The sequence below is a fragment of the Trachypithecus francoisi genome, unplaced genomic scaffold (genome assembly GCF_009764315.1).
Source record: "Trachypithecus francoisi isolate TF-2019V2 unplaced genomic scaffold, Tfra_2.0 Lachesis_group19, whole genome shotgun sequence".
Lineage (NCBI taxonomy): Eukaryota > Metazoa > Chordata > Mammalia > Primates > Cercopithecidae > Trachypithecus > Trachypithecus francoisi.
This window is the reverse complement of record NW_022681464.1, coordinates 17,406,021-17,432,463: the sequence shown is the minus strand read 5'-3', so window position 1 is coordinate 17,432,463 and position 26,443 is coordinate 17,406,021.

Below are 26,443 nucleotides of genomic sequence, written 5' to 3'. Positions count from 1 at the left end.
GCATCATAAAAATAAAATAGAAATTAAAAAGGCAAATGCCTTGTAAAGTGAAAACTATAAAACATTGCTGAATAAATTAAAGAATCAATAAATAGAAAGATATCCAATTCTCGTTGATTGGAAAACTTAATTTGGTTAAAATAGCAACAGTATCCAAAGCAAAGCACAAATTCAAGGCAATTCCTTTGAAAACCCCATGATGTTTTGGCAGAAATAGAAAAATCTATCCTAAAATTATATGGAATTTCAAGGGACTCTGAATAGACAAAATAACCTTGAAAAAGAAAGATAAATTTGGAGGACTCACACTTCCTGATTTCAAAAGTTACTATAAAACAACTAATCAAAATAGTATGTTACTGACATAAAGACAGACACATAGGCCAACAGAATAGAAAGTCCAGAAATAAACCCTTACAAATACGGTAAAATGATTTTAAACAAGGTTTTCAAATCCATTCAAGGGGAAAAAGTCTTTTTAACAAATGGCATTGGAAAACTGGATAGCCACACGCAAAAGAAAGAAGGTATAACCATAACTAACAGCATATATAAAAATTAGCTCAAAGTAGATTAAAGATCTAAATGTAAGAGCTAACCTATAAAACTCTTAAAAAAAAAAAAACAGACAAAGCTTCACAACATTGGGTTTGGTAATGATTTTTGTGGAAATGACAATAAAGTCACAGCCAACAAAATAAAAAAATAGATAAATTGGACTTCATGAAAAACAAAAACTTTTGTGCTTTAAGGATCCTATCAACAAAGTGAATACAACCTATGTGCACATGTACCCTAGAACTTAAAGTATAATAATTTTAAAAAATACAACCTATGGAATGAAAGAAAATGTTTGCAACTCATATTTAATATCCAGAATATAGAGAATTCCTGAAACTGTGGAGGTCAAAGGGCAGTAAACTGAACTCTTAAAACTCAAACACACAAAAAAATCAAGGAACTTGATTTAAAAAATTGGTAAAGGACTTAGATAGACATTTCTCTAAGGAGGATATACGAATGTACAATAAGCACATGTAAAGATGCTCACAATCACTAATAATCAAGGAATGGACATCAAAACTACAGTGATATACCAGCTCACACTCATTAGGGTAACTACTCTCAAAAACCAAAAATATTGTTGGCGAGGATGTGGGAGGATGGAAACCTTGTGCACGGTTAGTAGGAATGTCATGTAGCCACTGTGAAATAAATATACTGATTTCTCAGAAAACTAAAAATAGAATTACCATATGATCCAGCAACTTCACTTCTGGGTATATACCCAAAAGAACCCAATGCAGGTTCTCAAACAGATATTTATCTGCACACTCATGTTCATAGCAGCATTATTCACAATAGCTAAAATATATAAGCAATCCAAGTGTCCACTGACATAAACAAAATGCAGTATATACAAATAGAATCATTTTCAGCCCTAAAAGGAAAGTTGGACATATGTTACAACATGAATGAATCTTGAGGATGTCATGCTAAGTAAAATAAGCCAGTCATAAAAGACAAATTCTATATGATTTCACTTATATGAAGTCCCTAGAATAGTCAAAATCAGAGACAGGTAATAGAATGTTGGTTGTCAGGGGCTAGGAGGAGGTGCTAGGAATTATTGTTTAATGGACATAAAGTTTCAATTTTGCAAGACTAAATAAAAGGGTGCTGGAGAGGGATGTTGGTGGTTACACATGAATATAAATGTACTTAATGCCACTGAATTATACACTTAAAGATGCTTAAGATGGCAAATACAATGTTATACATATTTTATGACAATTACAAAATTAAAGTGAAGGAAAGCCATTAAAACTTTTAATAAAGTAAAATTTTGAAAAAGCTTAAAGCTTTATAATATAGCTACATCAAATGCCAGAGGCAGAAGAAAACTTAATTCAAATATGTCATTTAATAGATGAGATCACTGAGGCCAGTGAGAAAAACCACCAACTACTCAACCAATGATATCTGTATTAACTATAATCTATATGCTTAGTGCTAGGCTAGTTGATATATGGGCTATCATAGGTCTGTCTTACTATTATAAAGTTTAAAATCTGAGTTTGAAAGTAACTGCTATTCCCTGTAACTCAATAAATAACAGAACACCATGATATTCATAGTAAATGTCATAACATCATAGAATTGATGTCAAGTATAACATCATTTTATAAATAAAGTTTTATTAGAACCCAGTCATATCCACTTGTTTATATGTTGTTTCTGGTTGCCTTTATGCTATAACGAAAGAGTTGAGTAGTTTTCACAAAGATGCTATAGCTCCCAAAGCCCAAAATATTTACTATGTGGCCTTTTATGGGGAAAAAAGAAATGCCAACTCTGATTTAGCAAGTAAGTTTAGTAAAGGTTTGAAATGCCTTAGAGAAGAAGTGAAAACAGACAGATATTTACAGATTGGCAGCATCTGGAGTTAAAAAGGAGAAAGAGCATGCTTGTAGAAGGAAGCAATGAGAATGAAGCCATGGATTGAAAAACAGCTATGAAAGATTTCTGGATGGAAGGAATCAGATTTCTCATGGACAGGAGAGGTAAGGGGTAACTAGGAGGCATGAAGCCAAACCACAGAGAGCCCTGAGCCAGGCAGAAAATTACCAACTGTTCAGGCAAGAAACAGAAATGGTGGAAAAATTTGGGGTATGTAACATGTAGAAAGCAATGTTTAAAAGAAGTTTAATCTGACTGAGACAGGAAGTAGAATATGCAGCTAGATGCCACTCTGATGACTCAAAATGGTCTTTTCCAGGTAAGTTTCACATCTGTTTTGGGCCTCCCAGATGCAGCACCAAAGCACTGTGGGCTACTGAGGAGAAAAGGAGGTCAGGCGAAAAGGGAAAGCTTTGCTACCCTGGGCTAGAGGAAGACACTATTCAGGCTATAGATAAGAGACAGTCCCTGGCTGCCTTTTATCTATTTTTAAAATAATATTTGTTAATATTAATTCAGTACTTGCAATGAGTTGGTATTAGCTCATATAATTTTTCTTTCAGAAGAGAAAAGATGATGCTTAGAAACTAAAGAACTTCCTAAAGTTCCCTAAGGTCACAGGCCAGTAAGGTGGACACTTCCAACTAGAAGGGTTTGACCCCAAAACCCTGCCCTGGCAGTCGATTAATGGCCATGGATTATCTTCCTACTAGAGGTGTAGGACTCATGATTTCAACTCTCAACTCTCACTTTGAATGATGAGAAGTTGATGGTTCAGAGAAAAGAATTAAGCTAACATGCCATCATTTGCTCTTCTGCAATATCTTGGCAACTATTACACTAACAGTTCTGGTGTCCCATAGCCTAGGTTTGGGGTAGTTGGTTCTGAACAAAGAGGCCATTTCTGTGACCTTGTGGGACCTCATCTTATAATTTTGGGTTAACTGTCTGCAGGAAAGGACAATTTGAATGAGATGAAATCATCAGCATTTGACCATGTCTGATGTGAAATTTCTTTTAGAACAGGTTAGTAGAAGGGGAGGGAGAGGAAAGAAAAAAAAGCAGCAGTTTGTAGCTTTAGCAAGAGAGATGTTTTTCTCTCACAGGATGACACTGACCTCAAGCCAGCACTTCAGGGAATTGAGAGAATAAATTACTGAGATATGATTTTAGAAGTGATATCCCAGTTGAGCCAGGAGGTCTTTGCAATTAGAATGTCATTTGCGTGGTTAACAATATTGCCACAGACCCAATACTGCTTTCTCTCAAGCCATGATAGAGAATATCATCCAAATAAGCATGAGTTATTATTTTTTAAAAAAGGAAAGCTGAAGAGCATTTACTTAGTCCTTAGTGGTATAGCAGGCAATGTAAAATATCTTTCATCTAAATGAAAAATTGGAAACATAACTTTTGTGCTTGGATACTATCAGGGAAATCAAGATATTAATATACAAGGCTGAGAGAAAATGAAGCTGAAATGAATTCTCTATTTAATGGCTAAAGTCGAGAATGTTTTCTTCTAGTGGAAAGTAAACTAAATATCATTTCTTTGGGCTAATTGTAAGTTCTTTGTGGACGGGACTATTTGTATGCTTCTACTGCATTTGAGAGAGCACTTAACATAGTGCTAGGATGTAAAAAGTGTTTTGAGATACAAGTACTTTGCTAGGTGGTTTATATACCTGACTTTTAAAAACTATTGGTCAAACAAAAAGACATTCATGGAGGGCCTTTTATGGAACATGTCTGCCTCAGGCATTATTTATTGAGGAGGCCCAAATACATTTTAAACAACATGAGCTGTGCTGAGACAAAAAGATGTTGGGCCATATTCCCAAACCCCTGAATCTTTGACTGGCCATCTGATGCCAGTATGGATTTCAGAATATGAGACACTGAACACAGATGTTGGGCAAAGGTAAGCCCTGTTTACTTCTCTAAGGTTCTGCAACAACAGACCATCCTGATTGCTTCAGCTGATTCTCTTCTTGGCTCCTCCATGTTAGAAACTTCTGGTATAGAGGAAGACCAAGAATGATGGACACAAGAACCACTGCAAGAACTAGAATTAAAGTACAGCTGGCAAAGCACACTGATCATGGAGGTGATAGCTTCAGAATTTCTGACTACCCCAGGTTCATGAGAACATCAAGAGAGAGACAACACTGGAGGAAAGTGTTTACTGAAATGAGGGAAATCTTTTCAATATTTTACTGTGTGACACTGAAGGCAGAGTACTAACATCCTGTTGTAATGCCTCTCCTCTTCAGTAAATGAGGGGAAATGGTCATTGTTGAGAGTTAGAATGCTTGTACTACTGCCTTTACAGCATGACTTGCAGAAAATATTTAATGTGAATGGATGATACACTGGTTTACCAAACTCTGTGGGCTTCCACATATCAAAATCAGAGCCCAAGTCTTCACACTAAAAGACAGTTTTGAGCATTGGTGGAGCACCATCCTAAACGACTCAGACTTTCTTGCTTAGTGATGAGTTTGACCAAGGGAATAAGCTAGTGTTCCATAAGGTTGTGACTAAATAGTGGGTATGAGTAGAAACAAAGAGAAAAATCTCAGTGTCCTTGAAGAGCATACAGATAAGTAATTCAAAAAATGAGAAGAGTGAAATTACACATGGTTAGACAGGAAAGGAAAAAGGAAAGGAATATATACTACTCAGTTATACAATGGCATGAATGTAGAGCTCATTAAATTCAGGGTCACCAGAAAACTAAGTGGCTCCTTTCTCTCTTTATCTTCCAGGTCATGACTGGAGATCCCGTTGAGGAATAATTAGGAGAAAGGATTTTTCTGGGAAAAGGACTTGGTTACACATGATTGAACACGCCCTACACCTGGAACTGGGACATAAAAGGCAGCAGTGAGAACGGATGTGAATAGATTCTATCCCACCATATTTTGACTCAAATGATTCATGGTCTGCCAAGTGTCTCCTAGAGCATCTTAAAGTGTGGCCATATATGCATTATTATTTCTATGGTGAATAAGCTTGGAATTAGAGCTTTCTTTCGGGGAAATCTGAAATTAACCAAGTTTTGCTGCTTCCATGCTGGACAACTTGGGACCACTTGTTTTATCCTTTCTGAGCTTAAGTATTCTCACACGGAAAGAGTGGATTGTAATAACTTGGGGGCTGTGGGTATGAAAATGAAATAGTATTAGATAAGTGTATCAAGAAGGCACTCGGTGAATGCAGATCCTTTTAATATCTTTGTAGGATAAGAAACAGCTGGTAGAGTGGCAAGATCACTTGATTTAATGTCAGAAAACCTTGACGCTACATGCAGTAGCTAACTTGGGTGTGGTCTTAGATAAAACAGGGGAGGCTTTCTGTGCCAGTCTCTTGGCTGGAAAATGAGATGATTCATTCTAGAAAGAAAATATGAATATCATCAGGCAGGGACATGCAACACAAATCTGTGCAGTGAGGGAGGTGACACAAAAAAGAAAAGGGTTACTGGCAAGGGAGAAGGTATCTTTCAGTATCTACTGAAAATTTTGCCAAGATCAGGCCGTTAGCTCAGGAATTTTGATATATATTTATTCGTGGAGAACACAGCCTAGTAACAAGGTGACTAGAAACTATAAATATGTTTAAGTGTACTCTGATATTAAAGATCTATCATTTATGAGTGCACATCATGACCAAAACTAAGCTAGTACTTTATAACACAGCAATTTCCTCTTTACTGAGTCAATTTTAGAGTGAAGAAAATGAGTCTCAGATAGGTTAAGTTCATATTTTAAGGTCCCACAACTTGGAAATGGTGGAAATGGAATTTTAACCCAGGTTTCTTTGACTTTCACTGTAGTCTTTCCTAAGCCAAAACATTTCTTGGAACCAAACTAATGTTAGCCTTTTTAACTTGATACCATCAAGAGAGAACACCTATTTGGTTCTTACAGTCAGAACCTAAATCTTTTTTGAAATTCCTCTCAAGAATATATTTTCTAGAGCACATAAAGAAATCACCCTTATTCCTTTTTAACCACATACTGTTCACAGCCCAAATGATTCCACACTTATTAACCAGGCTTGATTCCATTTTTATTGTGAAAAGGAGAAACCACATTCAGAATACAAATCTTTGCCATGATTGAGAATAGTTGAAATAATGTGCTGTGGGTTTTGAAAACAATTCTAAAAAAGACGTTCTAGAAATGGCTCACATCTCTGAAATAAGTATATGGTTTAAGTTGACTGCTTTGAATATGAAATGATTTTTAAGGTTTAAGCACTGACAAAGATTTTAAAAATTAAGCCTCAGTGCCTCATTAAATTCCTTTCTACCCCTACTCCTAACGACATCCTGTAACTGGAAAGTGTGGGAGCTCTAAGTTGGCGGATGGATACATCAACAGAGAGAAGAGTAGAATGAAAAATGAACACACAGAGTCTATCTCATCTTTTATATTACTTGTCTACGTAATTTATTTGGGAGCAATGGTTTTAATCAGCAGATATTTTGTTTTTGTCCTAATATAATCCAGAGCCCCCATGTTAAAACCAGAAAAATCTGTTGCCACGTGTGTTGATGTGTAATGGGAGAACCCAGATTGACCCATTAGTCTCTTTCTAGTTGTGAGAGGCAGACCAAAGACAGTACTCAAGGGACCTGGAAGGCTTTATGGGATACAGTTTTAAAACATTGCTGATTTTATTTTAATTGCGATCTTTTTATATACCAGATCCTGAACTCTTAGACTTGGAGTTTCCTCATTCAAAATGAAGAGGCTGGAGTTATCTCTAACATCTCTTCCAGTTCTAATGATTTGTGATCCCAGGTTGCTTTGATGACCCCAACCAGAAAGGAAAGCGATGAGCCAATTTTTAGTGATGGGCTTTCTCATAAAAGGGTTATCACAACACTAGAAGTTTGGTGATGGGCATATTATATGAAGTTGCGATTCAGGTACTTTTCTTCCTCATTCTGTCCATACTAGGTCCTTCTAATGATAGGAGTCTTCAGACAAATCTATCATTGTGTTTTATTGTTATTAAACTGCTCAACATCTATATATATGTTTCCTGTAATGGCTCATTCCATTCATTTACATTCAAGCATTGCATCAAACATACAATTTCTACCAGGTCACACAATGTATCGAAAGCACAAGGCAAATAATGCAGGCAATTCAACAAACATTTTTTGAGAAAATTACAGTACATCATTAGAAGTTAAATGAAAAGTTTGTTAACCTTTAAGCTTCTGTAGGATCTAAAATACTCCTACTACCAGTAATTTATTTAAAATGGCCTGGTTTAATGAGATGAACCTTAAGGTCTTTTCTGTCTCTAAAATTCTATCAATCTCTTTGCTAAGTGTAGAATTATATACTGAGTAACCTAAATAAAACAGCAATCAGACTGAAAAAGCTAATTGGGGATCCCTTGTAGAAACCCTGTATGCTCGTTAGACCATTTTGTCTATGTCTTGTTGCCAATAGAGTTTCTGAAGGCTTTTGAACAGGAAAATGCTGCTTGCAAAAGTATCAAATGGAATAAAAAAGAAATCCACAGGGAAACACAGTAATGGAATTCAGATACTTTATCACTAACCAGGGAACTCCTCATGGTAGGGAGGAGAGTTGGTCAGATTTGTGAAGAGATGATGGAATAATCTGTTGCATTTCACCTTTTCATTGTTTCAACAAATGAATTAGATCATGTTTTTTGAATATTATTCATAAATTTATAGTCAAAAATCAAAAATACTGAGAAAGCATAATTTTATTTCATTGTTTTTAAAATATTTGTATGTTTATATATTTAATATTATTTATATTATATATGTCTCTCAAATATCTACCAAGAGAAAGAATCATTAGTATGCCCACACCTGCTTTTTCTTCATGGAAATTTTAGGGTCAAAATTCGCAAAGCTCCTATGGGAATCAAAGTTTGTAGAATATAATTAAAGAATCTGGTTATAATTTTTATAAACATGATTTTTAATAGAGAACTTTATTGTTTAATTTTTGAGACAGGGTCTCTGTTGCCCAGGTTGGAGTGGAGTGACAGTCATGATTGACTACAGCCTTAACCTCCTGGGCTCAAGCAATCCTCCCACCTCAGCCTCCCCAGTAGCTGGGACTACAGGTACATGCTACCATGCCTAATATTTTAAAATTTTAAAATTTTTGTAGAGATGGGATCCCAGTATATTGCCCAGGCTTGTCTTGAACTCCTGGTCTCAAGTGATCCTCCCATCTCAGCCTCCCAAAGTGCTAGGTAGGATTACAGGTGTGAGCCACTGTGCCTGGCCGAGGACTTCTAAATATACATTACAACTACACCCTCTACAACCTATTCTCTTGCTATATCTTTGCCTCCTTTTCTCAGGTACAAAGTTATGAAGCTGATTGTACTAACTTCATAGATTAAATACAACAACCTCTAAAGTGAGAGTTTTTTTGTGGTTGCTCAGATTCAAGTTAGGGTTCCACCATTGAAATGATTATTTAATCTTTAACACCCAGTTTCCTCATCCATAAAAATGGAATACTGATAGCAAATTCTTCTTGGATAGTTGTGGGGAGTAATAAGATCACATGCATACAGAAGAAACAATGCTTGACACATGGTCAGTCTTCTATAAAGTTATATCCATAACTTATAGATATTAACATGTATGAGAAATACAGAGAAAGAAGTAGTCAGGCTTTGATTCATTTTAGATTGTTAGGTTGTAGGAAACAAATACTATACTGGCAACAATACAATCTTAGTACTGGATCCCTTAAGAAATACAAAGGAAACTGGCTTTAAAAGAGACAAGAATCTCATCAATTGTTTTTAAGAAAGTATCATGTATATTAAAAAACACAATGTACAATGACATACTACTCCAAATCATTTTACAAAACTTTCTGGCATATTTTGTCTTTTGTTCTCAGGATTTCAATAATTCCATTCTCTAATTATCAGAGCAGCACATTTTAAGAAACGTAATTTGAAAAGCAGAATAAAGTACAAAAAATAAGTTTAAAAGCTGCTTGGGCAGAGGTTGCAGTGAGCCAAGATCGCGCCACTGCACTCCAGCTTGGGCGACAAGAGCAAAACTCTGTCAAAAAAAAAAAAAAAAAAAAAAAAAAAGAAAACCTGCCTGGGAACTCCCTACCAAGAGGTAAAAGGCTATTACTATATTTGAACTTTCCCTTCCCGTCTTTTTTGTACTTGCGTTTACAGTTGACTCTCGAACAGTTAATTCTCTCTATAAAGTGTACTATCTCTAATTTTACTTAAAATTATATTATGAACATATTCTAATTTGTGAACTTTTAAACGATGTTATTTTATATTATCCAACATTTTCAAAAATCTAGGTAATAGGTGGTCTTTTTTTTGGTCACATGATTCCTATTCTCAAAGACGATAAGGAATTAGTGAGTTAACTGAATAAGTATTTCCTGAGCAGCTGAGGGTCTTTGGATTGCACTAGTCTTATGGAGTGGAGAAATGTAGATTATTTGAAGAAAAATACAAATTCAGCTAAATACAGGAAATCAGCATTTAGTATTGAGAGCAGATGCTTGAAAGAAGTGAAAAAGGAGGCAGGTACATGCAAGGGATGAGAGGGAAGGATGGGAGGAAGAGAAGCCAAGAACCCTGAAACTGTCAAGCTATAGGTTCTGACCCATATACAGACATGTTCAGCATTTATTAAAAAATAAAAATGAGGCTAGGTGTGGTGGCTTACACCTGTAATCCCAGTACTTTGGGAGGACAAGTTGGGTGGATCATGAGGTCAGGAGATCTAGACCATCCTAGTCAACATGGTGAAACCCTGGCTTTACTAAAAGTAAAAATTAGCTGGGCATGGTGACGTGTGCCTGTAATCCCAGCTCCTGGAGAGGCTAAGGCAGGAGAATCTCTTGAAGCAGGGAGGGGGAAGCTGCAGTGAGCCTAGATCGCACCACTGCACTCCAGCCTGGCAACAGACGAGACTGTCTCAAAAAATAAATAAAAAATAAGAAATAAAAATGAACAGAAAAGATTAGAGATAATTGAACATACTGGTAAACAAATATTTATGAATTTTAGTTTTATTATACAGTGTCATGATAGAAAATTTGACTGTAGATCTTGAGGGGAAAAAGTTTAAAAATACTTTGACAACTGAATCTAAAGCTTAGTGCTTGCATGGTTATTGCCGTGCATTGAGCCTATTCCTTAAAGACTTTGAGATCCAGAGAAGAAGTGACTTCCTCAAGGTTGTAAGATACATGGAGTCAGAGCCGGATTCCCTTTTATTGCCTTCTGCACAGTTCATCAAATATGAAGCTGTCAATTGGTTTTGCTTCTGTCAAACTCACAATTTGTTCTGTCTCCAGTCCTTGCTCAGTTCCCTCCTTTCAGATTACTTTTAGTTCTAGTGCAAGTCTGATGACTAATTAGAGCCATATATGTCTTGTTTGTCATACTGAATGGAGGACTTGCACAAAGCCATGGTATGGAGACAGAACTAAAATTACAGTTCCTCATTCAATGACATTTGCATCTCTAGCCCTACAGTATTTTTATAATCTTGCTGTAAATATAGTCAGTGTCAAATTGTATGGTGATTATATAAAGAAACATTCTATGTGTCAACAGAAAATTCAAGTATTTTGCCTTTAAGTTAAAAATTATCAAAATAAAATGGGAAGTATAGAAGTATAATGCAGTCTGTACTCTTCAGAAGCCCTGCTCAATAAGTACTATGTTTTGATCGATTGATACAGTGTCATATTTGACTAAAGAGGTGGGGAAGTTGCTACTGTCGCTTTGTGCTGGATGGTAGCAGAATGCACTATTGATTTTATATGTTGGATGTGTTGTCAGTGTATAGTGCATTGTTGATTTTGACTTTTATAGCCAACATGTTTCCTTTAATTGGATCATTTGTAAAAGAGAGGAGGGGACCTGTTCTCTTTTGACAGTGACTGATTACAATCATTTCATGTTTGTCAATATTTGATAAACCCACTGTTACCCAACAACATGGCTGCCTTTATGCATTTGTTCATTCTGGGTCCACTTCTCTATTTTACCCCAAAATCAACTGGTCTGCCCCAATTGCACAAATTTGAAATATTTTTTTCTGATCATTGTCTTAAATTTACTCTTTCAGCAACAGTCCGGTTTTTAAACTTTGCCAATCAAATCTCTTCTAACAATAACAACCAATCTACTCCCTAACAATTTTTTGCTCACCAACCCTTACTGATCCCGTTTCCCATTGGCATCTGTTACAAACTATCCAGTTATGCAGGGTATTACAAATATGAGCCTATAGTTTTCATGTTTTGAGCTATCAGATCCTAAGAGTTCCCAGAAGAAATAATCCATTCCAATTGGTCATCTTTGTTCTTTCATATTGAGATTATTCCATACCTGTGGATCATAGCCTGAGTGGAGACCATGGTTCTTAGAAACTTTCCATTGTTCCAAGCAAGTGCCATTATATACAATTAGGAGGATTCATGGACTGATATTTTGACTATGTCCTAGATGCCCATTCTTTGACACTTGCTATTTTTATCTGTCATGTCCAACAGTCCTCTAGTTTCTTCCCAGAAGGAGAGAAGGATTACTGATTCAGTCACTGTTCTTGATCTTTCACAATGAAAGAAAATCTTCCTGGTCCCCATTTTCAACTAAGTTCCTTACACTCAGACTTGGAAATGTGCCTTGGGTAAACAGATGTTTTTAGGAACTGGAATCTGAGTGGAAAAAGACTAGATTGCAAATAGAAGACCTAAATTACCATCCTCTAAACCTTGGACAAATCATTCCACTTATCTGTACCTGAATTCATTCACCAATGAATTATGAAGTTTACACTAAATAGCTTTGAAGCTCGCTGTTACCATTCCCTTAATTTCATGGTTTTCACATACCAGGCTTCAATCTGCCGGAAGCTTGCAGGGTAATCTAGTTCTCAGAAAGATGGTACCTAAAATAGTTAACTAATTCAGGAAAGTCAAGGCATCCTACTGTTCACTCAAGTGGACAAATATTGTATACTGCCTCTAGATGTTCCCTAGGTAATGATGGATAACATTACTCTTTTTAAAATTTTCCTGTATCCTACAAATCGTATGCTTTGTTGACAGATTTTCCTATCTGTGCCAAGGATGAGTGTTTCAGAGACCAATTCATTTTAATTAGAGAATTCTGACAGCACATAGTCCAATATAGCGTATTGGTTATTTGCAGGTACAAACATTCATTGTAACATCATTGACATGAAAACAAAAACACTAGTACAACTGGAATTAGTGAGATTCAGAAAAGATATGATTGGTCATATGGAAGACAATATCATAATGCTGCTTTGTAGACATTTCTCACCTAGCATTGTATGCAAGAAGACATTTTTATGTATTAGAAAAAAGGCAAATGATCTCATCTTGAGATACATTGCCTATTTTAATAGTTAAGAGTCAAACTAAGTTTACTAAAGATAGATTGGAGTCTAAACAGGGTGGGGCAACAAATTTGAAATAGGTATTTTTTTCTGATCATTGTCTTCAACTGCACTGTCAAATTTTTCTTTCTCTTAACGATACAGAAGTATTTCCGAGGATTAGCCAAGTCTCCTTTTGGTAGTTAAAACACAACCCACTCCCTTAGGGAGCATTTTTAGAGAATAGGATCTGCCTTTCTACCTCCTCTTTTTGTTTCTTCTTTCTCCTCTGGTGGTGGATTCCTGGGAAATCGGTGGAAAAGATCAAGTATCCCTTACATAATCGTGACCTTGCAGAGAATTTCTATGTGGGCATTCAATTGCGGTTCAGAGGAGCACATGCTAAGTCCTAAAAGAGATACGTTTCCTGATGTAGAGGATGTCCACTATGGCTTAGCTTCTCATCACTCCTAATCCTGGGTAATACAGAGAGACTTCAAAAGGTTTGTGAAAAACTGGAATTAAAAGATAATTAAAAAATAAATGTGTAGACTTTATTTCTCAATATACGTTCCATCAAGTTTAAGACACAGTTGTAAGTGATCATATCAACCATTTAGCCCATCCTCAAAGAACTGAGAGTCCTGAGAATTTAGCCATGTCAATGCAGTTTTGTTTACATTATTAACTGAAGAAAAAATGGGCGCCCTTTAAGGATATTTTTATAACATTAGGGGGAAAAAGTCAGAAGATGCCAAATCAGGAATATAAAGTAGATGCCTAATAAATTCCCATTGAAACTCTTGCAAAATTGCCATTGTTTGATGAGAGGAATGAACAGGAGCATTGTCATGGTGGAGGAGAACTCTCTGGTGAAGTTTACCCAGGCATTTTTCTGCCAAGCTATGGCTTTTTCAGAACACTGTCCTAAGCAGATGTTATCATTCTTTCACCTCCTAGGAAGTCAATAAGCAAAATTCCTTGAACATCCCAGGAAACTATTGCCATGACCTTTGCTCTTGAATGGTCTGCTTTTGCTTTGATTAGACCACATCCACCTCTTCATAGCCATTGCTTTGTGTTTTGTCTTCAAGATTAAGCCATATTTCATCTCCTGTTATAATTCGTTGAAGAAATGTTTCAAGAGCTTGATTCACTTATTTAAAATTTCCAATGAGGGCTCTGCTCTTGTCTGAAATTGACCTGGGTTCAATGGTCTTGGCACCCCATTGGGTGGAAAGTTTGCTCAACTTTAATTTTTCAGTCAGGATTGTGTAAGCTGAACCAACTGAGATGTCTATGGTGTTGGGTGTTGTTTCTGCTGTTGATCATTGGGTTCTCTTCAAGTAAGGTACAAATAAGATTAATTTTCTCAATGAAAATTGATATGCATGTTTTGTGGCTATAGGCTTCATTTTTCAACATTGCCTTTTCTTAAAATGAATTATTCACACAGAAACTGCTAATTTCTTTGGGGCATTGTTCCCATAAACTTTTCATAAAGTATCAGTGATTTCACCATTTTTCCACCCAAGTTTTCCCCATGAATTTGATGTTTGTTCTTGCTTCAATTTTAGCAGAATTCATGTTTCTGATAGGAACTCTTTTCAAAGTGATGTCTTATCCTTCTTAGTGACTCAAACTGGTAAAAGTTTATTTTGGAGCAACAAATTTAAAATCAATGCATCTTTTCGAATATACACATTTTCCATTATATTTTCAAAGACCCCTTCAATATACAAAGACTCTGCCATTGGGGCATCTTCCAGTGGAAGACATGTCTTTTGGATGGGATATATATGGGTCATAAGTCTGCTTAGGTTTGTTGTATTAAGTTGGTAAAAGGGAAATTCACTTAGTACACCTCTGGTACAATACTAATATGAGTGCATGGGTGCTTTCTCTTTGCCCTACAGATTCTCTCCAATTCCTTTTTTCTGCTCAAACTAGCCAATAGTCAGATCAGCTAGAACTATGCCTCAGCAAATGTTTAACTGGGGAATGAAATGCAGTCTTTGGTAGGCACCATCAATCTCTACAAAGAGTTGGACATTGAAACATACCTTCCTGAAAGAGGGAGAAAATAAAATGTTGTAACACTCTCTCCCATGATTGAAATCACACAGCTAAGTAAATTTTTTCTAAATTCCTCATCTTCTCTAAAGATAAGCTGAAGGAAGATGACATGCATGGCACTTGACTTCTTTTAGAATGGTGTGTGCATGGGACTTGTTTTCAGGGTTGTGGTTTTGGTTTTCATCTGAGTGGAAATTTCCATACAATATCATTCTAGCTAATCTGGATTTGTGCTGTATTAATAATAGTCTTCCTGTTCTGAAAAATTCTTTGTTCTTGAACTGGCCAAATAGATTCATGAATAATTTGAGATTTCAACTGATATTAGATAATATAAATACAAAAATGTTTATTTGCTTTAAGTACGAGCAGTTTTACCCACCAATTGCTTTGCTACTGCTTGTGAAAATGTCAAGACAACAAAAATGGTAAATATCATCTTAGTATTACAATAAAAGTAGGGATCTTATCTACACTTAAGACAGGTACCTTATACATTATCATAACTACACTTGGCCAGATCAAACCAACTTAAGGATTAACAACCAGAGCATCTAATTATTTAGGATTGTATTTAGCATTTCACTTATGGTTGGGTAATTAGAGAAAACAAGATCAGAATTCACATCAATGTCGAATAGTCAATGGTCCCCATGTTGTACTGCACACTTTTGGGGAAAACAGTAAACAACCTCTAAGAGTACAAAAATAGTTCCAACCTTTCAGAGAACATAGGTCCTTCAAAAATTTTCCATATATGACAAAGTTCGTGAAGAAATATTACAGGCAGTATGTATCATCCTTATTTAGTCCAAAAAGATAGAATGTGGAAAGAGATAAGTCATTTAAATCCAATAGGTGGGTAAAATAATGCCAACCAAAAAGAGGAAATTATTCCCAGGCAGGTCAGTTTCCCCACCTGGGATATACTATACTTACTGCTTTTATATTTGTAAAGGACACATCCGTCAAATCCTAGTATTCAAAAGTCAAAGCAGGCAGGGAATTCTCTCCAACCTTATTGTTGACTTTATTTTTTCCCTTTCTTTTGCCTCTGCTTTTATGGGTTTGGGTCATTTTTATTCATTTCAACAGCAGGTGTGAAATAGTAGGCTGTCATCTGCCTTTTTGTAGTGCTGTGGGCCAAAATTATAAATGGGTTGACATTAATGGCAGTCCAGAATTTAGTGCTGTATTGGTAGATGGTATTGAAAGTGTTTTGATATGACATGAAATGCCTGCAAGTGAAACTTCAGTTTGACTTCAGCTGGCTACATCTGCAGAGATTTTTTATTTTAATGTTTTGTTGTTGGTGTCTAGTTTTTAAGGCCTTTCTTCATCTTTATATTCCATTCTTCTTTCTCTCTTTTCTGATGTTGAATCCTCTTTGTCTTTTTCCTTTGCCTTCAAACTTCAGCATAAGAGCTAATAGCACATGAGGGTGGTCTCACTCAGCTTGAAAGAGTAGGGCTTGAGTAAGAACTCAACTTCTCATTCCTTGTCAACCTTAAGAAGGAAATGTCCAAGGTATTCAGAGATCTTCTCTGGTCCTAGTGCAGATCCTATTCCTCACGCTCACAGACACATAGGATCGAGTTAAAGTAATTATCAGGGGAACTCTGGCAGGTAGAATTGCCTAAACCCAGCTGTGTAGATTGCTTTGCTAAAAAATAACAATGTTCCAAGTTTAAACAAGTTTGCAAAATGCTGGTTAAAGATGAACGAATTTCTTTTCTGAAGAACTCTGCAGAGCCTTTGAAAAGTGATTTTCATTGCATGTTTTCTTTCAGTCACTTTGGCCCCTAGACTGTTACTTCTTGGGGTCTCTGAATTTTACTTCTCAATGGAAAGACTTGCTCTGTTAGACCAGATAAATGTTGACCTTATGTAAAAAGGTAATGTCCCCATATCACTTTTCTCAATAGGCTCACACATAAAAAATATTTCTGTTTTTTAGTTTTTTTTAACCTCCTTGTGAACTCTGTCTTGCTCACTTATGCTTTTCTCAATTGTATAAAGTAGGCTCTGGTCCTAGGTTCCTCCAGTGCAAATTTGCTATTGTCTTTAAGCTGTTAAAAACTTGAGTTTGAAGAGTCACAGAAAAGCTCTCATTTTTGAAAATTTACGAAGACAGCTCATACCTTCCCCCCCCCCCACCCCGGAGATGGAGTCTTGGTCTGTCACCCAGGCTGAAGTGCAGTGGCATGAACTTGGCTCACTGTAACCTCTGCCTCCCAGGTTCAAGCAATTTTCCTGCCTCAGCCTCCTTAGTAGCTGTGATTACAGGTGCATGCCACCATGCCCAGTTAATTTTTTTATCTTAGTAGAGATGGGGTTTCACCATGGTATTTTCAGGTGATCCACCCGCCTTGGCCTCCAAACTGCTGGGATTACAGGCATAACCCACCACACCTGGCCCATCCCATTTGTTAAAATGGGAAAGATATTTGCTTTTAGTTTTCAAAATGTCTCTTTAAAGATTTATGCTGTTATTTTATCTAAAATATCTGAGAACTAACTTTTTCCTGAGATTGTAAACAGAATAAATCTTTACATCCAGAGTTCTCAATCTTTTTCCTTTAAATATTTTTAGATTGTTTCAAAAACATTTGAAAATTACTCAGATTAACTCAGTTCTTATAGCCAACATAGGTCACATGGAGTACAACGAAACTATTTTACAGAAGAAAAATACAGTGTGGACGGTTAGACATTAAATGCAGCACTCACCCCCTTGAGAGGCGATTGTAGGTGGGGTAAGGAGGGTGGAGGCAGTATGAAAATGTCAGCACATCACCTGATAAAATAAGGAACAAAGGGCTATGTGTGGCCAGGCACAGTGGCTCACGCCTGTAATCCCAGAACTTTAGGAAGCCGAGGTGGGCGGATCACCTGAGGTCGGGAGTTCAAGACTAGCTTGATCAACATAGAGAAACCCCGTCTCTACTAAAAATATAAAATTAGTCGGGCGTGGTGGCACATACCTGTAATCCCAGCTACTCGTGAAGCTGAGACAGGGGAACTGCTTGAATCTGGGAGGTAGAGGTTGTGGTGAGCTGAGATTGCGCCATTGCACTCCAGCTTGGGCAACAAAAGCGAAACTGTCTCAAAAAAAAAAAAAAAAAAGCTACGTGTAGTGTTGTGACAGTTCTGAGAACAATCAAGTTTATTTTGCATGTGAAAGAAGTGAATTCATGGAGATGGCATTTGGGTTGAGCCCTGAGAATGAGTAGGCATGATCTGATTATAGGAGGACATTTCAGGCATGAGAAAACAGCATGAACAAAATGAAGCCTAGAGGCATGAAGATCTATGATATGTCTGGAGAATTTCAAGCAGTCCAGGTAGGGTGATGCACAGTGTATACAGGTAAAATTGGGATGAGCTACAAAGTCCCAGGCTTAAAACTTTGTTTCAGTTCAGAATCTGAAGGCAATGAATTGCTGATGGGATTAAACTTTATTTTGCAGGTGAAGTTAAGCTAAAACGAATGTGGAAGCAGACAAGGTCTTATTTGCAGATGCATGTCTGACTGAGGGGCTCTTAAATGAAAGCAATGAAAAGGGAGTTAAGACGAACTCTGTTGGAACCAGAACAAGAGATTGAGGGTTTTTTTGGATTATTGCAAAAACATGAACTTACTTATTTGTTAAATAAGAATAGCTGTTAATGTCATTGTATTCTCTTTTATCTTGAGATATTTTCCTGCAGTTTTCCCATATTTTATATACAGGTTCTATAAAATTTTAGTTCTAATATGATATATTTGTATTGGACATTTTGGAAGGCTTGCATAAATCAAAGCACTATCTTGGGTTCATGATGTCAGAAACATCAAGTATGTTTCAGAATTTTTCAAGGTAGTTGATTCCTGTCATAAGGAACTAAAACACCATAAGACACAGGTAAAATAACTGGGTAAGATGTCTGAGAATTAGCATCTCTGAATTGAGGGCAGAAACCACATTTGGAAAGTATATTGCTTGTGAAAATTATATAATGTTCTCTCCAATTACCATGGAGTGGGAAAGAACAGGATTAGGAAGAATGAAGAAAATGAACCAATGTTGCAATGGAAAAACTACCTAACATTTGTCATCAAAATGTGTGTTATGAAGATGGGCATTCAGCTAACCCAGTTTTTTTGTTGTTGTTTTTTGAGACGGAGTCTAGCTCTGTCATCAGATTGGAGTGCAGTAGCACAATCTTGGCTCACTGCAACCTCCAACTCCCGTGTTCAAGTGGTTCTTTTTTAAAGAGGAAAACCATAAAGGTAATGAAGAAAGAAGAGACCAGTCTGTGATATCAGTTGAGATCTGGGGCAAAATTCATTATCTACTTCTATTAAATTACTTGACAGTTGTTTCTTAGTCAGTGGTAGTGTTGTTAATCACACAAGTGGTGCTTGTGTGAACTTTTTGGGATTGGCATTTGCATGAAATTGTAACTCAGTGTCAAGAGTAACATTCAATAAATATTGAGAGTTCTATGAAAAAATGGAGTGAAAGACAAACTGATTTTCATTATCCTCAAGGCTTCACACACAAAAAAATAACTGCTGGGCTGAGTTTTAAAATGTGAATTAAGTTTTCTGGATAGACAAAACAAGGGAATTGCACTTTCTTAAAGACATGATGTGATATGTTCCAAGAAAGGTGTATGACGACTACGGAACAACTAAGCAAAGAGTGGTAGAAACTACCTAAGAAATTAGGGAGGAACCATTTCATGAGTAGCCATGTATGCCGACTTAGAGAATTAGACTTTCTTTGGAAGCCGCAGGATGGCATTAGAGATTTTAACCAGGGATATGACATCCGACCTAGAGAATTAGACTGTTTCTTTGGAAGCCACAGGATGGCATTAGAGATTTTAACCTGGGATATGACATGGAAAAAAAAAAAAAAGACTACATGAACATGGAACAGTTGTATAAGACTATATGAACACTGATTGATTTATACAACTTCAAATAGAGCATTATAATTTACCCAGTAGAATCTTCTCCCATTTCAAGCCTATTACTGAGGAAAACAAGTATAGAGTGCAGAGTCTGAGTCCTTGGAGGGAAACAAAGATAATGTTAGAAAATCTCTCTAAAAATCTATGTAATAATCCTCCCATACATTAAACTTAATCATTTACATGTTTAGTACATACACAAATTCAACCATGTTCTCTTGAGTGTATACCATATGTGTACTTTGTGAAACAACAGCAATAAACCAGTGAACATGATACAGTTCAGATATTTGTCCCTGCCCAAATCTCATGTTGAGATGTAATCCTCAATACTGGAGGTGGGGCCTGGTCAGGTGTTTGGATCACGGAGGTAGATCCTTCATGAATGGCTTGGGCCATCTTTTCAGTGGTGAGACCTTACTCTGAGTTCACTTGAGATCTGGTTCATTTAAAAAGATGTGGCACCTCCCCTGCCATCTCTCTGACTCATGCTTTTGCTATGTGAAGTGTCTGCTCCCACTTTGCCTTCTACCATAAATAAAAGCTTTCTGAAGTTTCCCTAGAGACAGATGCCTCCATGCTTCCTGTATAGCCTGCAGAACTGTGAGCCCATTAAACGTCTTTTCTTATAAATTACCCAGTCTCAGGTCTTTCTTTATAGCAATGCCAGAACAGCCCAACACAGAAAACAATACAGTTTTTGCCACTAACAAGTTTCAACTTATTAAGGCAACCAGGTAGGTGAGTAAGAAATTTCCAACCCAATGTAGTAAGTACTGTAGTATGGATGACTCAAGGGGGTTCCAGGAGAGCCACACATCCTTGATCTATGTATTTGGAGAAGACAGGAACTGGTGAAAGACATGTTGAAGGAAGCTTATCCTAAAAGTTTAGTAATACAAATATATTACAAAATACAAGTGAAACATGTATTAATTTGTAAGAGCTGTCATAGGGAAATACCACAGAATGGGTGACTTAAATATGTTTTCTCAGTTCTGGAAGCTAAAATTCCAAGTCAAGGTGTCTGTGGGGCTGGTTTCTCCTGAGCCCAATCTCCTTGGCTTGCAGATGGATGACTTCTCACTGTGTCTTCACGCAGCCTTTCCTTTCCCCCGTGTTTGCACACTGCTGACATCTCTTTTTATAAGGGCATCAAGTCCTATAGGATTAGGGACCCATTCATATGACCTCATTTAATCTTAATTACCTCTTTAAAGGAGCTGTTTCCAAATAGTCACATTGGGGGTTACAGCTTCAATATGTGAGTTTTTAGAGAACATAATTACCTGACAGGTTCATCTTGTCCACTACCTGGAAAAGCCAATGCACTGAAAATAGCAGATTTTTGCAATAAATAGTTTACTAATTTGTAGGGCTGACCACGTAGGAGGATGGGGGGGGTGGTGGTGGTTTATTATTACTTATATTAGCCAAGATTAAAAGACTACTTTTGTTTAAGGATTATTTGGTAGACAGGACTAGGGAATGGGGAATGCTGATTGGTTGAGTCATGGGTGAAAGCACAGGTGGTTGAAACTCTTGCTGTTTTCATTTCCTGGGTGGGATCACAAAACTAGTTAAACCAGTTTACTGGTCTAGCTGGGCATTAGACTGCAGGGTCTGAAAAATATCTCGAACACCAATGTTAGGTTTTTACAATAGTAACGTTACCTATAGAAGCAATTGAGGAGGTTAGGAATCTTGGCCTCTGGGCACATAATCCCCGGGCCACAATTTTGAGACTCGTGGCTAATTTGTTAGTTTTACAAAGGTGTTTTAGGTTTCCAAGCAAGAAGAGGGTGTTTTTGGGAGTGGCTATCATCTTTGTTTCAAAGTTAAACTAAATTCCTCTGCAAGTTAGCTTGGCTTACTCCAAGAATGAACAAAGACAGCTTAGAGGTTAGAAGCATAATGGAATCAGTTGCGTAGGATTTCTTCCACTGTCATAATTTTCCTATGCTAGATATTTTCACTGTCATTTTTGCAAAGGTGCTTTCAGTAACAAGTCACTCCATAACAAAAGCAATCAGAATTATTTGCATTTTTTATATTCATTTCTTTAAAGTCTAAGTAACTGGATGGCTAAGTTGATGAAATAATGCAGGCAAAAGTGTTAATGAGTAACAAAAACGTATTGCCTAACTTCTCCTGGCAATATTTTCTAAATAATGAGGTTCTTTGGAAACTGGTATCTAATGTGAGAGTTCTCAGCTTTAGAACAAACTGAGGTAGGAGATAGATTAGGGCAATGGATGGTACCCCAAATCATACCTGCCATGTGAGCAATCACTTCTGAAGGAGTTCAAGAAACACCACTCCCAAACATGTCATTTACGGTATGCTGGTTACTTCAAACCGAGGGTTCTTGGGGAGCAGCAACTGCCTTTGTCTGCCTAACAATGGATCCTCCAAAAGGAACTCAATTTTTGTGAATCTTCTCCCCAGAAATCTTAATAGCAAAGAATAACTAGCTGACACCATGCCCATACTGTCTATTTTACTGAGGGCTGCTGACATTTTAGTCTGTGTAACAAGCCAATCTTTAGTTCATATACTTCTTCCTCTTAGCCTCCTGCAATTTGTGTCACCATCCCACCCACCTAGAAACCTCAAGGTAATTGGGTATGTCTTTATTAGCAGGAGAACAAACATAATTACTGAGGATCTCTGTTTAGAACCTGAGGACTGAGAATGCATTAGTCTTTATTCAAATGAAATTATAGCCAGAAATCCAGCTGGTTAATCCATGGAAACAAGCCACTGTGACTGAGACAGAGGAGGATCCTGATATGCTTTGGCTGTGTCCCCACCCAAATCTCACCTTGAATTGTAATAATCCCCACGTGCCAAGGGGGGTGGCAAGTGGAGATAATTGAATCATGGGGGTGGTTTCCCCATACTGTTCTTGTGGTAGTAAACAGAGATCCCCAGGAATTATGGATTAACCAAGGGAGGTAAACCTGCAGATGATGAAAGTGTGTTTATAGAAGTAGTTATGGAGACAAGCAGGAAGACAAGTGATCTTTTCTGCAGATTTCCCCTCCTCCTCTGGCAATTGAAAACCTGTTCATCAACCAAGGAGCAACTTAGTACTCACCTCCATTAACATCACACTTTATGGCCACAGCCTGAGTCTGCAACACAGCTTTTAACCCCTGATTACATACAGATTGCTTAGTTTCTAACAGGAATCTTCCCTCCCCAGTTAGACATAGTTTTCTGTGGACAACAGTCATATGTTTCCTTCATTAGCATTCCACTGGGCATAATATTGTGCCTGATCAGTGGCCATCCATTCATTCTTCCAGGCATTTAACATGCATTTATTAGGCACTATTTGGCAGGCATTTTTTTAGACTCTGGGTTTTTAGGGTTGAACAAAATGTACAAGTTTCCTGCTCTCATGAAATGTAACCAAAATTCCCAACTAATTGACACAGAAATTGCTGTAATAATGTCAGAGGTGCATCCCATAAGATTTAGTGTTGTCAAATTAGAGTTAAAGTAAACAGAATAGCAACAGACTCCGTTTCTGATGTTTGTACAAATCCAATTTCTGATTTCTTTCCTTTAGCACATGAGAAAACTACAGGCCCTCCCAGGGGCAGAAAAAAAAAAATCCATCACAAGGGACCTAGAGGTATGTTGGAAAGAATTCCAACCAAAGAGATTTATGAGGCAGTATAGTCACTGCTCAGAGGAGGGGAGGGGACTGCTATAGCTTAAGATGTTTAAAACCTGGCTGCAAGAGAAGCAGGAAAATGCACCATGGGGAACAATTCCCTGCCAGGTTCTGAGGGATAAAAAAATGACTTAATGGCACATTCACTGTCTTGACTTAGGTGATTTTTTCCTAGCAAGCAGACATCTTCTATAATTCCCTTTGTAAATAGACTCATAAGATATAGATGTGCCTTTCTCTTATGTGACTTATACAAACCACTATTGTTGTTGTTGGCTAGCAAAGAGTTGGAAATTCATAACTGAGGAGAGAAATGGACTAGACAGAATAAACTAAAAACCACTTCATTTTCCAAGTCCTGGGTCAAATTGTGCCCAACTCCAGAGGCCAGGGGACACAATAGAGCTATAGAAACTCAGAAGTTCATAGGGTCAAAAAAATTGGAAGGGAGTTTGCAGGTTATCTGTTTGAACCTTTGACATCAGATGTCAGTGAACTGAAGTTTTTCATTAGAACTATGGACAGAAATATTTAAGTTGTTGGAGATGGAAGAGTTGCACTGTATTACAGGTTCCCTAGGCATCTGACACCAATCTTTCTAACATTACATCCCTAATGTGCCTTCTCTGTTCCTGCCAGAATGCCCTTTAGTGCCCCAGTACACATGTCGATATCCCAAATGGTAGTACATATTTACAACTAAAGTGCTCTCAGCACTTCAACTGAGGCTATCTTGAGATTCAATTCAAATCCCTCCTCATTCAGAGATAAACTAAACAAAAGAAAACACACAACAGCAGCAACAATAAACTTTTCAAGCCAAGGAGGCCAAGATTATTTGCTCAACCTTTTGAATTCCAATGAAATGCCTTGTGTGCTCCACACACTTGGACTTGGAATGCATTGCTTTGTATTGTGGACCATCTTTATGTGGACAAACTGTGACCATTTTCTGTCTCTGCTGGCTTCAGCGTGTAGGGCCTTGATAAAAACTTAAATAGAAAGTAGTTTTTATTAATGTTGGAGAAATTGACTGGATATACAAAGCAGTATGAGTATTATGGGTTGCTCTACCAAAACTTCAAAGGACAGTCACATTTCTCTGCAGTCTACATTGTTCTAGATCATAGAAAAATACAAAGCTTTTTGGCTCACTTTTTTATACCTGGCATAAAAAGTTAATACCGAACTTGATAAACAATGCACCTGTGTTTACACACACATGCATGTACATACATTGCACATGTGTTTATACACATGCATTGCACACATACATTGCGCATCTGTAAACAATGGCAAAAACGCTAAGCAAAATATTAGCAAATAAAATCCTCTACCATATCAAAAGATTGATACATCAATGGTATGGTTTGGCTCTGAGGCCTCACACCCAAATCTCATCTTGAATTTATCTCCATAATTCCCACATATTGTGGGGAGGAACCCAGTGGAATAAAATAATTGAATTATGGGAGCGGTTTTCCCCATACTGTTCTCATGGCAGTGAATAAGTCTCATGAGAGCTGATGGTTTTATCAAGGGTTTTTGCTTTTGCATCTTCCTCATTCTCTCTTTGCCTGCTGTCATCCATGTAAGATGGGACTTGCTCCTCCTTACCTTCTGCCCTGATTGTGTGGCTTCCCCAGCCATGTGGAACTGTAAGTCCAATTAAACCTCTTTCTTTTGTAAATTGCCCAGTCTCGGGGGTATGTCTTATGAGTAGCGTGAAAACGGACTAATCCAATAACGGCCAAGGAAAGTTTTCTCCAAGTAGACAAGATGGACTTACCATTAGAAAAATAAATATAATTTATCCCATCCGTAGGTCAAAGGAGAGAAATAGTATGACTTAATAGATGTGAATGCATTTCATCAAGTTGAAATCCATTTCTTATTAAAACTGATAAAGTCAAAAGAATTTCAGAACAAATTATGAATAAAATATAAATCTTTTGCGAACTACACACACCTTGTTTGATTACACCACTCTAGAGGCATTCTCAATAAATTCTGAAACAAAACAGATACCCGCCGTCAACTGCTATTATTCAAGAAGTTTCTAAAGTTCTAACTGATGAAACAGGGTAATAAAAACAGATATAAACATTACAAAGAAAGTGACAAAATATCATTACTTACAAATTATAACATTGTCTACCCCCAAAACTTAGTGAGCTGAAAAATAGAGTTTACAATGAAATACAGTAATATTTACAGTTACAAAGTTAGTGTAGAACTCTAGCATAAAACTACTTATAACACAAAAAGAAAAATTCTATTTGCTATAGCAATCATAATTTAAACTATTACGAAATAAGAAAATGTGTTAGTCAAAGCAATGTATTAGTCAAAGAAGTCTATAAAACTTTACATACATGTATTTACAGATGTGTATTTTTACAGATCTTTACAAAACTTGAGATAAATATATTTACAGGTCTACATGTCTATTGTTTATATAAATAAAAATAATGCTGTATGATTCTGGAAGGAAAGATACAATACTGTAAAAATATTTTTTTAAGCTTCAACTTCAGTATAATTTCAATATTCTAAATATTTAAACTATATTTCTTTCAAAAAATAATTATAGAGTAATTTTTGAAAGTAACAAAGGCCTAATCAGAGGTTATCTTATTAGATGATAAAATGTTTTTATAGCTTCAAAGATTAAAGAAGTATGATGTTGGCACAGATATAGACAAACAGATAAATGAAAAATTAGTCTGGAAACCAGCCACATTTCATAGCAGAATTTAGTAAGTAATAAAAATAGGAATATAATTTTTAATAAACAGATAAAAAAGTAAAATGTTTAGATCATTTTATACCAAAATGAATCA